The following is an 18418-nucleotide window of genomic DNA, read 5'->3' on the forward strand; positions in this document are numbered from 1 at the left end:
TTCATGAATGAGCTACCAATTGATATCAGTGTGCAAATTATAAAAACAGAATTTCATATAGAGAGGGTTTTGCGTGATCAGCAAGAGCCTTTATTGTTTCCGGAGGAAATTCTTTTTGAAAGATACCGCTTTAGCCGAGGGGGAATATTGTACCTCAAAGATTTATTAGCACCTTATATTCGAAATCAAACTAGGCGAAGTCGGGCTCTCACAACCACATAGACAGTATGCATTGCTTTGATTTTTTTTCAAGCGGTACTTTTTTTATATACTATAGACGATGCAGAAAATGTGAAGCTTGACAGGCAATTCGTAAAGTCTGTTTGGCTCTGAAATATTTCCTTTGGGTTTTCATAGTGTTTCCTGGACACCTGCGTATGCAGACAATAAAAGAGGCGTTTCATGCCATTGCAGGTACACAGGCAAAAACACCCACAGTTCCATAAAGAATCTCACAATCAGCCTAACATTCTCATTACCCAGGATTTCGAAATGTGATTGGGGCACATGGGACTGATCAGAGTGGAGTCTGATCAAACATTACTTGGAAAATGTACCTGTCCTCCTGATGAATAATAAGACACAATTTCTTCATCAAATATTTGACCTTCGTCAATATCTCGTTGGTCAGACACAAGTTCTAGGGATATGACATTCCCTGCAACTGACCCAACAAAAAAATGCCCTCAGAAACAGGCCGATGGGCATTTTTCAGGAGAGCCAACTCTTCTGTAGAGGTTAGGCCTGGACCGCTTGCACCGCCACCTGTTTTTTGCTTGTTTGCCTTCTTATTAGCTTTAAAATTAATGTTTTTTATATTATATACCGTATTTACTCGTGTAAGATGCGCACCCTAATTTTTACAAAGAAAATTGCAAAAAAAGTTTTGCCCCAGTATGACGCGTGTTGTCATTGTATAGGAAGCGTGTTTAGAGAGAGAGAGAGAGAGAGAGAGAGAGAGTGCTGTCGAACGAGAGAGAGAGACCGAGCGAGCAAGCGAATGAGAGACAGATCGAGCGAGCGAGCCCAAGCAGAAGAAGTAAACATTACAGAATTACATTTCCTCGTGTATGATGCGCACCTGATTTTCTAATGCTAATTTTTGGGGAAAAATGAGCACGTGGTACACGCATAAATACGGTATATGATTCTTTATGTCAACAATTCTTTAAATAGTTATATACTAATATTTACCAGTTTGAAGTATATTCTTGTACTTCACTTTAACCTGTTCCCATGTTCTCCTTGTGCTCACGTTTGTTCTGGAATTATGACATATTAAATAATAATTAATCTGACACATAGGAAATTAAACGCTGCATTCAGTAAATACAAAACACACTACTTAGCGTTTAATTTGTTGGCCACTTTTTGCCAGCCGTCTTTTCTGGTTTGGGCTGCTTTTGCAGTGTTACCCCTTGTGCATATTAAATCTTGAAATTCTTCATATCCTTCGAATAAAAGGTCCTGCTCCGCTTATGTGAAAAAAAAAATTTGTGCCCGTTCTTTCGTCATTTTGTTGCAGCCTATCAAAGACTTGCTGATCATGTTTTCTAAACTCAATATATATGGGCTTTTCAATGAGTACGCGCATTCATCTCGGATGATTAGATCCAGCAAGACTAATCTACTACACGGCTGCGTTTGAAAAACTGACTTATCCTGGATGAGCTTCACTGGCATTAACTCATCCAAGATGAGGCATCTGATCTTGGATGATTTAAGCGACGTACGGAAAATACTCCCCAGTACTTTATATGAAAATATGCTATAGAAACAATGGTGGTGGTGATTTAAAGATTGGACCTCAAAGTGCATAACAAGATATAAAAGGGAAAGTTATAATTAAAAAAAAAAGCAAATAAAATTAGGTAAAAATAAATAATGAATATGAAACAAAGGAAAATAAATAAATAAATTTGAGCTCATATGACATTGATATATAATTAGTAGAAAAGTAGAATCCTTATATACAATATTACATTGTACGTCTCTACAGATGAGTACAATAAGGTGAGATGATCAGGAGGACAGAAAAAAAAAAAAAAATCTGTAGGGGTTCCAAGGCCAAAAGACCACCCAGCCCCCACTCAGCAGTCTATTTAAGATAATTGTGCTTAAATCATTCCTCACTGATTACACCTAAATTGTTTACCTCCATATTGACTTTTAGGTTAGGATTAGGGTAGGGGATACCACCTAAGTGGTATGCACGGGTTCACTGTCTACAGTCTTTTAGTCAGTTCTTTTTATTTTAATTTTGATCCCATAATTCCTCATCATAACAAATAACATTTAAACTGCCCGGATCATCAATTACCTCTCATTTAATCCATTAGGATAAATTGTGTCCAAGGCAGTAATCTACTCATCCTCCTTCTTAAGCCTCCTATTTTTATTCCAAAACGTCTCTGTCTCCAGTGGAAAAAAGGGGTTCATGTTCTTGTTCTTTAAAATGTAAATATACAGTAGTTTAGTTGTTTTTTTCTGATTTTCTATTAGTCTAAGATGTTGAATTAACCATGCTTTCACTGTATTTTTTGTTTCACTTATATAGATTGAACCACGTTTTTTATATTGAATTGCGTAAATACAATTACTGGAGGTCAGTGTTAGATTCTGGAATATAGCCCATTCTCTTAGTGTAATAGGATTACTAATTATTTTTTTATTCGCATAAGGGATCTGCCATGCTGTTTTGTTTCTCTTTCTCACTGTACATGGCGCCCTGACTAATTAGTCCTTCAGATTCTTATTCTTTCGATAGGCGGATAATAATTTAATATCCGCCAAATCCCCATCCACCAATTGGGCCGCTTGAAAATTCCCCTTCAATATTTTAATCACTGCCTGTGCTTGTGTTGAGAAAGTAAAAATTAATGGAATTATATTTTTAGATGAATCCCTTCCCCCAGAAACTTCCACCTCATCCTTCAAATCTTCCAAATTTTCTACCTCCAGTTCCCCCTCTCCAACTGTAGTGTTAGCATTCATCCCAGAATCTCTCACCTCCTCCCCTACTTCCCCTAATTCAATTTCCTTAACCTCAGCTCCCCTCACATGGTTAACATCAGGCATCTCCCTTGAATTATTAACATTAGGGACCCCCCCCACCATGGGCCTTAAGTTTAGAATTTAGGTAAGGATTAGTTTGTAAAATTCTAATCGGTGTATTAAAATATTCCCTTTCAAGGTTTAAATTAGCGTCAGGGTCCCCACCTAAATCAACCTCAGGATCTCCCTCACGGACCTTAGGTTCAGGATAAATCGAGGGGCAAGCCAATCCCTTAAATTCAGTATTTGAATACTTTTTATTATTCCTCAAATCAACCTCAGGGCCTAATCCCAAATTAACCTCCGGGCCCCAGTCCCATTAAATTCAGGGTAGATCAGAGAGTAACCCAATTCCTCTCTACCATCAGACCTAAGAACTTGTATTCTGTCTGCCTCAGGTAAGTACAATTCCCTATGAGGAATAACAGTCACATTTTTAACTTCCAGATTCCCAGGAAGTTCATACAGGTCAAAATTCCCTCTCTTCTCCTGTACTATATTTCCCATCCCTACTTGTGAAAAATTGGACTGTATCAAGACAGGTAAGTGTTTTTCAGTCTGATCACATCCTCCCAAACCTTTAATCCAATCATTATACTTTAATTGTGTTCTTTTTCTAATCTTTCGTTTGTTTTGCAGGTTTCGGAAGTCCCAACAACATAGGAAGAAAGAAGAAGGAAGAGAAAAAGGACAGAACCAATGGTAAGTACCCCCGTCCAGGAAGTTAACCACTTATTCGATTCTAGGTACAAGAGATCCCTCTACTCTCAAAAAAATTCCATCCAACCTTTTTCTGAAATTGCTGAAATCTTCATCTAATTCATAAAACAATAACCAAGACAACTCTGATATGTTCATTACATTACTCTGTGAGTCCCTAATTTGAGGTATCCCCGTTCTTTTATTTGTAACATTAAATAGGAACCTTCAAATATTTCTTATACGTATTTTCTACCTCCAATTTAATTTCTCTCAGGAACCTCCTAGAGTAACCCCTCTTTCTTAAGGATGTAAACAAAATTCTGATCGCTTCCTGCACATGCTCCTCATCCGTATTAATTCTATAGAATCTAATCAACTGTGATTTGACTATACCCCTAAAGGTATGTTTAGGATGATAACTTCCCTTCTGTAATAAAGCATGTGTATCGGTACTTTTAAAAAGTACCTTGGCACATAGTTTTTTCTCAAATTCTGATGCCCCTTTAAAATACACCTGAGTGTCCAAAAAGGTTAAAGCTTCCATACTTAATTGTGCTGTTACTTTAATGGCCTCATGAATATTATTTAGAGTATCTACAAACTCGCGAAACTCCCCCTCCGTATGTATCCAAATCCCAAAGATATTGTCCAAATACCTTAAGTATAAGTACTGTAATCTATGGCATTTCGTGAAAACCTCCTCCTCCCAATTTGCCATGTAGATATTAGCGTACGAGGGGGCATATCTTTTCCCCATCGCTGTTCTGTACGTTTGTAAATATAAGCTCCCATTAAATTCAAACTCATTTGTAGTTAGATTCAATTCCAGCAAATCCATCAAATATTCATCTGGTCTCTCTCTATCCGGATATTGTTCCAAAGTTTTTCTTACTGCCTCCATCCCCAAATCTATACTAATATTGGTATATAGGGATTCTACATCCATCGAGAACATAAAAGCCCCCTCAGGAAAGGATCTGTCCCTAATTAATTGTAAAAAGTGGTAGGTGTCCTGAACAAAACTATTATGTTTACATGCGAGTGGATTGAGATAATATTCGATAAACTCCGATACCCGATAAGATTCAGAACTACAATCCGAAATAATCGGCCTCCCTGGTGGAATCTGGAATGGTACAGTCCAAGTCTCTGGTTTTTTATGTACTTTAGGCAATAAGTTAAATTTTCGTACTGATGGATCAGGAGGACCTGTCAGATCGCTTTTATTGAGCAGAGATATATCCATCATCTTGCATCTTATCTAAAATATTAACAATTTTAGTGTGTATTTTCTCTTGACTAGATTTTTTCAGAGGTCTATAATGAATAATTGTCGTTTGGTCTCAAAAATATACTGCTCTCTGTCCATAATAATAATCATGGACCCTTTGTCTGCCGGTTTAATAATAATTTGTTTATTCTTCCATCTGAGAAATTCCAAGGAAGATCTTTCAGTTGTTGTTAAGTTATCCGGAGCCTCAGGAACTATCTGCATTTTCGCTAGGTCCTGTTGGTCATCCTGATCATCAATTCTAGGATAACCTGGCTCAATTTATCATTCTTGGGTTCCCAATGGGAAGGCTCGACAAAGGTCTTGGGAGCCTGGCCAACCTCATATTCCAAATAATCTAGTAGTTTTAACCGACGATGATATTTGTAAACATCCCTCTTTATTTCATATAGATCTGTTTTTACAGGTACAGGAATGAATGTAAGCCCCCTTTGTAAAAGAAATATATCTGATTTAGTCAATCGAAATTTATTACTCAGATTAAAAATATTACACTCTTTAGCTTGTATAAACCTATACGATTCCTGTAATAGATCCAAACATTCTAGTCAATGATCTGCTATAAAAAAGACTGTTCATCTGCCCAATGTAATTTGTCCCCAGGCTCCAATTCCACATCACCTTGTCCCAGACTATCTATCACATTCACCCCTGGCAACAAAGGAAACATTTCATTTAGTTCTCGTATCCTGGTATAAACTCCGATTGATCCTTAACTGAATAAGGAATCTTGGCCAAATAAACACTAGCCTGTGGGAATTTATCTTTCAATACTGAAACCAAAGATTGAAAATAGGTCATTATATGTCACTAGCCAACCCACAGCGTACCATACACCACATAATCAGGCCGGTTTTTTAAAGATTTTTTAAGCACAGGGAGAAAATTAACATTTGAAAAATCGGTAATGTAATAAATCAGCAAGAAAAGCAACATTGTAACAATGCACGGAACGAACCATCACAAAATTGTCCGTGCGGCGCTCAGGCACGGAGGGTGGAACGGGAGGAGAGGAGAAGGACATCCACTCCGCTCCCTCCGTCATGCTAGTCTGCTGATTGCTCGTGCAGTATGCACTGCCTGCTCATGTGCCCACCTCCAACTCGTCACTCGAGTTGTTGTCGTCTTTGCACAGTCCAGATGCAGCGGTGACTCACATAGACTTTTCATTGCTCTGTGCGGTTTTGGCTGCTTTTCTATATATAATCCACCAAGACACCCGACCACGGTAGTAACGAGGTGGGAGGGGGGTGTGTACAAAGGGTAGAGATGTAATGAGTGGGAGTGTATGAGTCGCACTTAGTGGGAATTCCACGGTTTGCAGCCCGAATGGGGTGCAAAGGCTTACCCACGGCACGTGGCTCAGACGTGCATGTGGACTGTTAGCACAGACGAAAGGGACTAACTGGGTGGTCGGTGAGTTTTTGCGTCTGGGCAAACGGGCAGGCAGTGTGAATGCCTAGAGAGAGAGGGTAGACGCCGGCCGGTGAAAAAGGAGTGTTGGTGGGCAGGGAAACGTCTTCCGTGTTCCTGCAGGAGCATCTAAGAAGACGCATGTTTGTCGCGGATGCGAATAGCTGTTGGTAGCGTGTAAAACAGTTTGCTATGGTGCACACGGTCGTGCGTCGTAAAGTAAGTTGGTGGCCGTGGCCCTGCGAGTTGTCGTATCCAAGGGTCTTGGAGTTGGTGGGCATGGCTCCTTCCTGCGTGCGCCATAGTCGTCTCACTTGTCGGCGGCTTAGTGAATCCACGCCGCTTTCCATGATTATCTTGCCTTAGTGAATTATTTATATAGATTATATGTCTCCCAGTTCATTCCTTATTACAATCATTTAGACCAATATGCACTAGGGTTAGGGCAGGTGAGATGCTAATGCTAACAGGAAAGAAGCACCGAGCTTGATATTTGTTTTTAAAAAGACTGCTTCCTAAAGAACGTTTTAACTTCGTCTTAAAAGAATTGTTTTTTCTGTTGTTTTTTTTTTACCTCCACGTTTGTCTTTTATTCGATTATTTATTTAATTACTCTTTTTGGAATCACTGCAATTTATTTGAACACTGTCTTTGTTTTGATCTTTTAAATAAAAGCACTTTTGCACTTTTTGAACCATCCCCTTGCAATGTTGTTGCCTCCACTGTCTAGCTCATCTCGGTGACATTATCGACGGTGTTGGGTTCAAGGGCTCCCGAACTGCTGATGAGAGTATGGAGTTGAACCCACATCGTCACAGTCAACTGAATAGCTGACCGACCGAATGGAAAAATGTAGATGGAAAAAACAGCAAGCACAGAATAGGTCCTTTTGGTACACCGTATACAATACCATGGACCTCTGGAATACAATTCCCAAAATTTAAAAAACCTGTTAAACAGGACTGAAACCAAATTAAGACACTGACAAAAAGGCCCAACCATTGTTTAATGTGTTAAAAATACTGTGGTCTGTGGTGTCACATGCTGCACTCAAGTCTAAGAGAACAGGAGCAGATATATGGCATCTGTCTGCAAGTCATTTACTATTTTAACAGGTGCAGTTTCAGTACTATGGTTTGTTCAAAAACCTCACTGAAACTTATTAAGAATAGAATGTTTATTCAAGTTCATCATTTCACTGCTTAAAAGCAGCTTTTTCTGGAACTTTACTTAGAAGAGGCAGGTTAGAAACAGGTCTAAAGTTGTCAAAAACAGAGGTGTCTAAATTATTTTTCTTGAGCAGAGGTTTAACAACTATAGTCTTCAGACCCCTGTATCTAATGACAAATTCACTATGTCAAGTACGCTACCAATTAGCATATTTGAGACTGCTTTGAAAAAGAGAGAGCACCAAGTACATCACTTCAATTCAAAGCAAACAACAGCTACCTAATCAGATATGATTGGGAATCTCACACTTACGCTTCTGCACCTCTAGCTAACATTCCTTCTGTGAAAGATTTCTTTAAGTGGATCACACCTAGTACTTACATTTAAGGAAGAACTTTTCTAAATATGCTTTTGTAAACTGTAAAGCAGTGGTCAATGATGTCATCAGTAATTTTGGTTACTGGTTTAATTTTAAAGTTTGTATTTAGTGGTTTCATTCTATAAGGTCTATTTTTAATATTGTTATTATTGGCTTGACGTGCATAATGGATTGTCTATTGTGCAGTAATACCATATCCTATGTGATCTGAGTGGTTGTATGAGGCCTTTTCCTGATTCTGCGGAGCTGCTCTCTTAGTATAGGTGTGCAGTGGGTAAAAGATATGAGTGTGTTTGCTAATACATTCTAGCAAAGAATGCAAAACTATGAAAAAAATGAAATTGCACAAAGGACAAGCTATCCAGCTGAAAAACAACACAACCCCCCCAAGCACCACCACTGCATGACATTCAATGCACAGCTGGCATATGCCGTATGTGCAGATTTGGATAAACTATTCGATAAACTCAGCAGAGAAAATGGAGTGATGCATACGTTTGAGCAAGGCAACAATTTGAAACATACCCATCCTCCACCAATTATCTTAAGGATTAGCATATTTGTCCTGCAGCCCAAATGAAAGGTACTGACCATCTGACATTGATTTTACAATCCCTATGGCCATCATTGAAAATAAGCATCTGTTCATTGCTGTGTGTGCTGAGACTGATGGAAGGCATACTTGAATACCATTTAGTTTGTGAAAAATGAACTAAAATTAGAATATGAAAAATTGACTCTTGACACTCCTGATGTTCATTTTAATTTTCCTAAATTACAAGTACAATGCTGTCATATTATGCTCATCATTTTACAGACGCCCCTCAGTAAATAAACAACTAGCTTTCAAGAAGGGAAAGGGATTGGCATAATATAATGTTCATTTTGCCTTCGAAAGTAATTCACATCTGAGGCCTTTGTACCGGCTGTTACTGCTCTGAAAGGGGAAAAATGCAAAGATTCCAATTCACCTCTTAATTCAGGCTCATTCATGTAATGGATTGTTGCTGTCACTGTAAGAGAATATCAGGATGGGGCTGGAAAAATTACTCGTGTTTAATAATCTGAGTGAAGCTTGCACATGGGTGGATTCTCCTGCTGTTCACTGTTTATTTTTAGCCTTCCCTTTACACCTGGTGAAATCTCCGCTTCTAACAGAATTGTGCCATCTGGAGATTTTAATGACAAATTAATGGAAATGTAATCACTGCTTCATTTTGTTCTACTACTCACTAATCTCTGCTGAATCTTCTGAAATTATAATTCCTTTTATTCACATTCCACATAGCAGTGTTTATGTAAAAAAAAAAAAACATAACTAATATCTTTCTAAGCTTTCTAAGCTTAATTTACTTCCTATAATCAGTGTTGTTCAATAATTTAAAAAAAAAAATATTTATAAAGTACTTTTTACTTTGCATTTCTTTTTTTCTGAATGACACATCAAAGTACAATGTGCTTCTTGACCTAAGAAAGAAAAAATGATTTAAAGCACCAATGAGTATGACTAATGAAACATGAGTATGAAGAATGGTTAGTGTAACCAGCTTAAGCATTTGTAAGTGCTTCAAAGTTTCTCTCACACTTCAGCTACAGAATGGAAGGTGTTACCACCTTTTGTGCCTGAAAAGCTGAGCAGGTTAGCCATTGATGGTGGCCACAACATGCATACAAAAACTGATGCCTACAATTTTAATATGTACTACACAAACAGTGTCCTATTTTATAATCAAGAATGAATACATTCTGCTGGCTTGGGTTATGCTTAAATAACATGTTTGGTGTGGTACATCAAAAATTTATTTTCTGCCATATAAGAGCTGACCAAGGTAGCATCCTTACCATTTCATCTAAGGGTGTTTTTTTTTTTATTTTTATCAATGAAATAGATAGCAAATTGCTTGACTCCTGTGTGATATCCCTGAATATAGATGTTGGTTTTCCACTCACATCCTCAAATACTTATGTTTTACTTTAATTGATTTCACATTAATTGAGGATTCCAAATCATCCCCATGTGAGTGAGATTTAAGAAGAACATAAAATAATCTAATTAAAAAAGAACCACACTCCATTTTCCTTACTATGAGAGTAACACACTGCTTGGCTGTGTCTGTCCTCATTAGTCGTTGCCCTCTAAGAGTGAGCTTCTGACAATAAAATCAGTGCCAAGGAAGTCTAGCTAAATGGGAGGAGAAGAGAGCAATGGGATGGGATAGGCAAACCTTTCCAAAGGGAAGAGGCTGCAGTTCAGTGCAATCCTGTTACGATTGGCCTCACTGAACAGGTTTGTCCTATCACGTAAGATGGCTCACCCATTTGTTCACCAAGTAACGCCAGATCACATAAGCAACAAAAACATTCCTGCACATCTGGAAACATCTTCCATCTCTCTTCTCGTTGCTACTACTCTAGTTTGCTGCCAGTCAAGCCTTTGTCCCAGTCTACCTCCTAATGCCAAGGTCAGCTCTGGGATTATTTGCGGGGACATTCCTACAATATCTTCATAAAGTCTTGGAACCCTCTCTATGCAGTACCATCTGGCAGCCCTTGATGGGACCCATTTTACTGCTGTATTAAAGGGTCATGCGTCCTAGTTGACTTAACATCTGCCTGCCTTCTGTAAGAGGCAACTCACTATTCAACCTGCAGGCCTCAGTCTGCTACGCAGTCTTTATGGGAAACTCTCCCAATTTGTTAATTCTTAACATTAGACTTACCAGAGCCTACGAAAAAACTCATAGATTCGGCCCACCTTAAATCCATTCGCACCTCTCCGCCAGCGTCCTTTGTCCTGTAAATGTGCAGATAAAGACAAGCAGCAAGCAGCCGGCTATTCCATCCCCCCACCGACTTAGAACGTCCACGAACTTCTCCCAGCTCATGCCTTGATTAATTATCTGGGAGTGAAGTGGAATTTTAGAGTGGAAATAATAGATCGTTATTTGGAACACACGCATTTCATGTGTGTTCCGTTTCTACAATAATCTGTGTAAACACATTTTTAAAACAGAAGCGTTTTTCATATTTTAGTAGTAAATGACAAAGTGTAGGCCGGATCTACAAGTTTTTTCGTAGGCTCTGGTAATTCTAGTGTTAAAGGCCTCTTTCTAACTTTAGTTCAAGAGGTAATAATTTTGGAGCACTCTAAATACAGTATATGCATTACAATGTTCTGGCTTGCTGGAGAATCACGCCTTTACCATATGGAACTTTGTTGGACTTGTGAAATATATATATATATATATATATATATATATATATATATATATTATTCTGCCAGAGTTGTACTAATCTAGCAGGCCACAAGGGAAAGTATCAGGTCAGTAAACTAGGGGAGGTCAAAACCAGGAAGTCACATGATACTGTGAGAGAGCACATCACGAGAAACCAAGAACAAAATTAAAATAACAAAGCCAAACTATTTTTTAACCAGAGATTACTGCATTTACATAAAAGATTTTAGAATTTATCAGGTTTCCCTCACCACACTTTGTAAGTATGGATCATATTGACCTATACAAAAAGTCCAATCAAGGTTTCAGTAACCATCAGGAAAGCAGAACCAGCAGGTTCACATTGGCGAGTGCCTGGTAGTTGGGCCTTTACCCATGAGACCTGGCTGGACAAAGCCCAAAGGAGAAACATGGGCCCGTCCTCCAGTGGGCCCACCACCTGCAGGATAAGTCATAACTGTCTGGTGCATTGCAGCTGGGGTCGAAGTTGAAGAAAAGTGCCTTGCCTTGGTACTGAAACTGACTCTAGGGTCATGTGACCTCTTTGCAAGGGAATGAACCCTAGCTAGTGCAGAAGGAAGAACAGCTCAACACACAGCACAACGTCTAGAACTAAACTCTTGGGGCCTCATGTATAAACAGTGCATATGCACAAAAAAGCTACGTATGCCAGCTTCCACGCTCACATCACAATGTATAAAACTAAACTTAGTGTAAAGCCACATTCTCACGCCAGTTCAAACCATTGTGTATGCAAGGTTTTGGCTCAGTTTTGCAAACTGGTGGCACCCAGCATCAAAGCAGTACCACTGTTCCTGTGTGGTTTCCATTTATTTATTAGATTCACATCCCTGACATGGCTAACAGATAATCTGTATTATGTTATTTCCTACACTTTATTGTTATATTACCAATGTGGTATCTAACATAACATAATATAGTTAAGCCTGTCATATTTTCTTCCTTGAGTCCCATGCTAAGGGGTATGCACTAAGCCGCCCGGCCTATATATATACTTAGTGCATATGTACTATATTTCTCTGCAGTATTCCTCTAATGGAGAGATCAAGCTAATTTTCCAAATTATGCAATGTGAGAATCACAACAGCTGGTCACAACTCATGGTCTATGTTGTGTTATATATAAAACTGGGTGACAGTCAGAGTTCTTTTTTCAATATTTCATTGATGTAATTGAGCTTGGGTGTATTTCTGCTGTCTGCATATTTTGCAGTCCAACTGCTCTGACAAGAAAGGCTTATTTTCTTGCCACTATAGCATTTTAAAATAGAGCAACTTTTAGAAGATTAATGTATGAGGACAATACAGTCTTTATTGACATATTTAACATATAGCTTTGAGACATAATAGTGTAAAATATAACATGAAGCCAACAAAGGAGTAGACTCTGGCACTACATGAATTAGAAAAGCATAGATATATCCTAATTAAACATGTTGGTTGTAAATTGAAATTTTTTTTTTTTTTTGCTAGCTGTAACTTCTTTATCAGATTGTAGAATATTTCTTGGTTTAAATTTACTATTCTCCAGGAGTTGGAGTCCCCTACACCCCATTCAACATATTTAAACTTTTCTTCAATGAATCTGTGTTCATCTGCCTGTAACATTTAGATTAATACAAATGGAGAATTGAATTTTTTATAGCAGTCGCACTCTTGCAACAAATTGTGCTGTCATGGATTAAATATTTCAAACTGTTACAAAGGAAACCTGATACCCAATTTTTCTCTGTCACATTCAGAGTGGAAGCAACATTTCCCACACTCAATCCTGAGTCTACAAGCGTCAAAACACTTTACAGTCTATACCATCAAATTTGACGTTAACCTGAACACTTCAAAACCACAAATTACTCTGTTTTGTAATTGTTTTTATTTGTAAATACTCCATCCTTCTTTAGTAAATTAGCCTATTAAAAGAAATGCTGAATAGGAAAAGCAACAAGTAATAAACAAAACTGTCAACATATAAATCCAGAAAAATTCTTTTTCAGGTCTATCTGCATTTCTTTATTTCCCAGAATATTTTCACTTGTAACAAATCTTTGCAGTATGTCTTTCTGTTGTTCTTAACTCTAACATGCATGCCTTCCTCCTTGTGAACTTTAACTGTTCTACATATTCTCGTAATCCTCATTCACTTTCCTATGACACAATGAAAAACCTTTCCAAAGCCCAGCTGAAACATATGTGCATTACTTATGTATTTAATGTTGTCATTGTTATTTGTTAAGTTTCCATGTTTCTTTCTTTCTGTTCTTTGTATACTTTTATGAAAATGTTCTGTTCCTGGATTTCATTAAATATTTCATTTATATATGTTTCTATGTGTAAAAGTATTTTCTTCTATGTCCTTTGTATTTTGAGGTTGGTTCCCCAAGAGGCAGGGTCACCCTGACATTATCACTGGAAATTTTTAGGTCAGAGCTGAGAGAGCTTAGTTGTGTTGTATTGAAGTTATTTCCAAAGTCCCTCCTCCCCTGCACCCCAGAGGCTGCTTATTAAGAGTAGCAGTTGTGTCTCCTTGGCCCGCCCCTCTCCACAGCACTCCATGCAGCCCCCATTTTTTTTTTTACTTTTTAGAACACACTGCCTCAGTGGCAATTTCTTTCCTAGATCGTTACAATATGTATGCTGCACATGGCAATAGTAATTGTAACAACCAATAATACTACTAGCCCAGAAACACACATTACCAAGCCTTTATTATGATTTCTCTAATACCAGGTTTTAATCCTTGAACTTTGCACTAACCAGCCTATTGCAGAGATCTACGTTTTGCCAGAGGGCATTGTTTTGGGCACAAACATTCTCCTCCCTTTATCCATCGCTCACTCTTTCAGTGTATCATCCATCCATCCATCCATTATCCAACCCACTATATCCTAACTACAGGGTCACGGGGGTCCGCTGGAGCCAATACCAGCCAACACAGGGCGCAAGGCAGGAAACAAACCCCAGGCAGGGTGCCAGCCCACCACAGTGTATCATCCATAGTTCTTTAATTATTTCTCACAACAGGCAGCTGCATTATGCATGTTTAGAGATTATTCTTTAATTTATATTTTACAAGATGACATGCTTTTGAATTCCCAGCATTCAATAATGTTACCTCTTCAACCTTTCACTGATGGTCAGGTTTTCAAACTGATTCTTCTCTACTCTGCGCTGTATTCTTTTCTGTCTCTAAAGCGTCAAAAAAGTACTAACCAACCCAGCATTTTTGTATGAGCAAGCAACAGCAGCATTTTAAAATTATTATACTTTACTTTAACATTTATTTGCTGTAATGTTTCTCACACAGAAACCTTCTCATTTTCTCTCTTATGGTACTGCTCTCATGATTTTATTTTTATTGTATTACACTTTCTCGTCCTCATTATATGCTTTAGCTGTCTATCATATCTTGCTTATTAAAGTAAAAAAATAAACTGTATGACTTTTAAAATTTCCTGCCATCTTTACAGTCACATGTAGGGCTGTCAAGTTTCTTTCTCTGGAAGTGAGGACATTTGGGTCGAAAAATGGCGACTTTTGAGGACGCCTTTCCCTATGATGCCATAATACACCTTTATACTGTCTTATGGTTTTTTAAAATGATATAAACCCTTAGTAGCAGTTTATCACTATAATTATGATTTGATGGCCACAATCAGTCACTGGCAAAATAATAACCCATTAAATATTTTGAATATGTCAAGCCTCTTAAATTAACAGACTTCATTCCTTCCATTCTTATTTAACTGTCATAAACCTGTAAAAAATGATACACATGGCAAATTCATTTCTAGTAAAATAAAAATACCTTTACTCTTTTCAATTTAGTTTATTTGCATTTATCTACATTTTTTATATTTTTCCACTGAAGCTATTTTTCTCAGTAAATTTGGGTTCTTGGATAAATATAAATATAAATCTTTACATAGTATGCTACTGAAATTAAATCTTGTGAGCATTAGCCGCTTAATTGAATCTGTTCTGCCATTTTGAAAACAAGGATATTTGTTGTTAAAGTATTCTGTGAACTTGCACTTTCTTTTGGAATAATGGGCATTGGGGTGGAGTGGTGGCTTTGAGGCTAGGGATCTGCACTGGCAATTGGAAGGTTGACAGTTTGAATCCCGTGAACACCAAAAGTTACTCTACTTCATTGAGCCCTTGAGTAAGGCCATTAACCTGCATTTGCTCCATCCTGGATATGACGTTAATCCAGGCCTCCAACCTGCAGGGAAAAACCTGGGGGTTGGTGGCAGAATTAGCACTGTCACCTGTTGCATGGATGCACTTGGGTCCTAATCTGGGATCCTGAGTTGGTTTGTCATGTGGTGAGTGCAGCAAAGCACTGTATCAGCGCCTCCTCCTAACCTCTAGGATCTCTATAATGGGTATTCCTGAATTTATGTAAATGAAAGAATTATGAAAATATGATTAAATTACTTGAAGAAGTGACTTATTACTTGTTCAACTGATAACTAAAAAGATATTGCATTTATATAACAGAATAAATGTGTGATTTTTTTAAAATTAACTTAAACTTTAATAGTTGACTTATTCATTTACAATTATAAATCCATTTTGGAACAACAGGTGGTAATAATTTTAATTTCCATTAAAATATTACTTGCACTTAAATACGACGGACTGTACCTGAATGTATGAGATTTCTTGTTTAACCAAGCTGCTGAAAGAAGAATCATAAATAAGATCTCACATAGAAATTATGAAATTGTAATTTCGATTTTGAATAAATTCACTTAGTTATGGTGAATTAGAATTATAAATAATTAAGGAAAGGAACAACATTTATAATGAACTGTCTACTTGCCAAGAAGATAATGCTGAATTCAAAAGATGAAACGAAAAAGCCAAGTTGGACAGACATTCTCGTCAATATCTGCATTGTTTACTATCAGAATGGAAGTAAAGATTCTGGGGAAAAAAGTCTATGCACTACTTCCACAAATGCTGATTGGTATATGGCTTTCAATTTTAACCAATGATAAGGATATGGAGATTTTCACATTTTAGGAGCCAAGATTCCTGACATTTTCAAAATTTTATAATTCCTCCTGGACAGTCCATGGCACTTTAAAAATGACGACATATCTGGGAAAATGAGGATGATTGGCAGCCCTAGTCACACGCCCAAATAAAGTATAACATTTGGTTTACTTATTTTTCTTTATGACATGTTGTAATAGTTGTGGTTCACTAAAAAAAATTACGGTTTTTATCTTTGTTTGGGTTATTACGGGTTGTTATGAAACATTTCAGGGTGTTTCATTCCATTATTGTTTTTGAGAAAGTTTATTTTATTTAAGAGCTTGTTTGGAATGTTGCCATAACATCATTTTGTTTTATGGTGTGCACGACAATTTTAGGAACCTGTTGCATAGATGTGACTGTAGGTTATTATAGGCATGTTTTCAGAGGTTGCATGATATGATATCATTCTTGTGATGCTTTATATCTGTGTATATCTGCTGTACGCATGTCAGTATTTAAGTTTGTGGGGAAACAACTTAAAATAAAAGTCTTCTCTGTAAGTCTTGTTCTTTGGCAACCCTAACCCTTGACAACAAAAATCATTTCTTCTCTGATTACTCTTGTCATTGTCTTGGCCACCTAATGTGTGACCACTGATTTTTTCCAAAAATGCCCCCATAATAACATGTTAAAACATCTCACCAGAGACAACTAAATTGTACACATGCAGCTATTATCGCAGCTCAACTCCTTGTACTTGTCAAGACCTCATGAAGTAATGGTCCAAAATCCACACCAGATGTCAGACTTGGAGGACAACATATGTGATGTATGAAGATAGCTTTAATTACTTTGTTTTTTCTATCCAAGTGAGACAATGAGAAATTACAAGAACGCTAAAGTATATCACTACCTCTGCGGTCATAAGTGAGATAAGTTCTGTTAAACCTCCTTAATAACATGGATTCTTTGTTTTTGAAAGCAGTGGTCCAAATAAGGTTGAGAACCACGTCATGTGGGTACTTGTTCGGTCTGTGAGTAGGTGCTCATACATTGCTGGACTGAGAAAGTCACAGGGCAATATTGCAGCCACAAGTAGGCATTATTTTCAACATTAATCTATCAAGAGGTTTCTCTGTGCCACCATGCTGAACTGCTCATGGGTAGGTCTGCAAGCGGGAATTGCAGTGAAGAAGACATACTCTGGAAAACATGGAGTCCTATATCATGGCGTGTTGGTGTTTTCACATTTGATCACTTTTATCCCTGCTGGCATCGTCTTCTTCCAAAACACAATAATACAGATTTAAATATTACCAGAATTATGATCTTTGCAGCCATCAGGTGACTTAGAGAATTCATTGGCTATGAATTGCCTAAACCAATACAATAACACATTCAATTTATAATCAAATTGCCCAAATTTGTGAAAGAACCTTCAAAAAACACAAGTATTCGATCATAAAACTCTGAGGCAGTGTTGGACCAGTACAGAATATCGTGTTGGTATACTTTTGCTGAGCAGCACAAGGCTAGCAAGCAATTAAAGCAACACTTCTCCACACACACTGTTTATTTTTTGTATTAGGACTCTCCACTTGTTAAAATTGGAGCATCGTGATCATACAGAGTTACCTGTCTTTTCCACAAAGTGTAAGGAACATGTGTATGGTTTCTTTTCAAATTAAGCATCTTCAGCCACATACGGCAGCAGGTAACAACAGAAAGTGTTCTGCATCCACATTTTGATCGGCATAACACTTTTTACTCAAATCACTCCTCGTTCATGATATGTTTTCATCATAAAATAAACAAAACAAAAAATATTTTTGCAGTGTGTACAGGTAATTGGTACAACTTTTTAAACGTAATATAAATTTTTTCTGACCTTGATCATTTTTCTTGGAGGTTTGATACTTTTTTTGGAGTGTTTTGAATGTGAAACACTTAGATAATAACAATGTTTTCTATTCATACTTAGAGCTAAAAAACATGGTCTTGCAAGTCACGGCAGGTGTTATCATCAGTGCACTTATATTTAAATGGGTGGGTGCTGTGTTGTCTAATCTAAGAAAAATCTAAAGTTTTGTTCAGTATTCTGTTCCAACAATCTCCCTGTATCAAGAACTCTAGCTTTGTGTTTCTAATTAAGATTCTCCATCTCACT

Source organism: Polypterus senegalus, chromosome 2, assembly GCF_016835505.1.
Source record: "Polypterus senegalus isolate Bchr_013 chromosome 2, ASM1683550v1, whole genome shotgun sequence".
NCBI classification, from domain to species: domain Eukaryota; kingdom Metazoa; phylum Chordata; class Cladistia; order Polypteriformes; family Polypteridae; genus Polypterus; species Polypterus senegalus.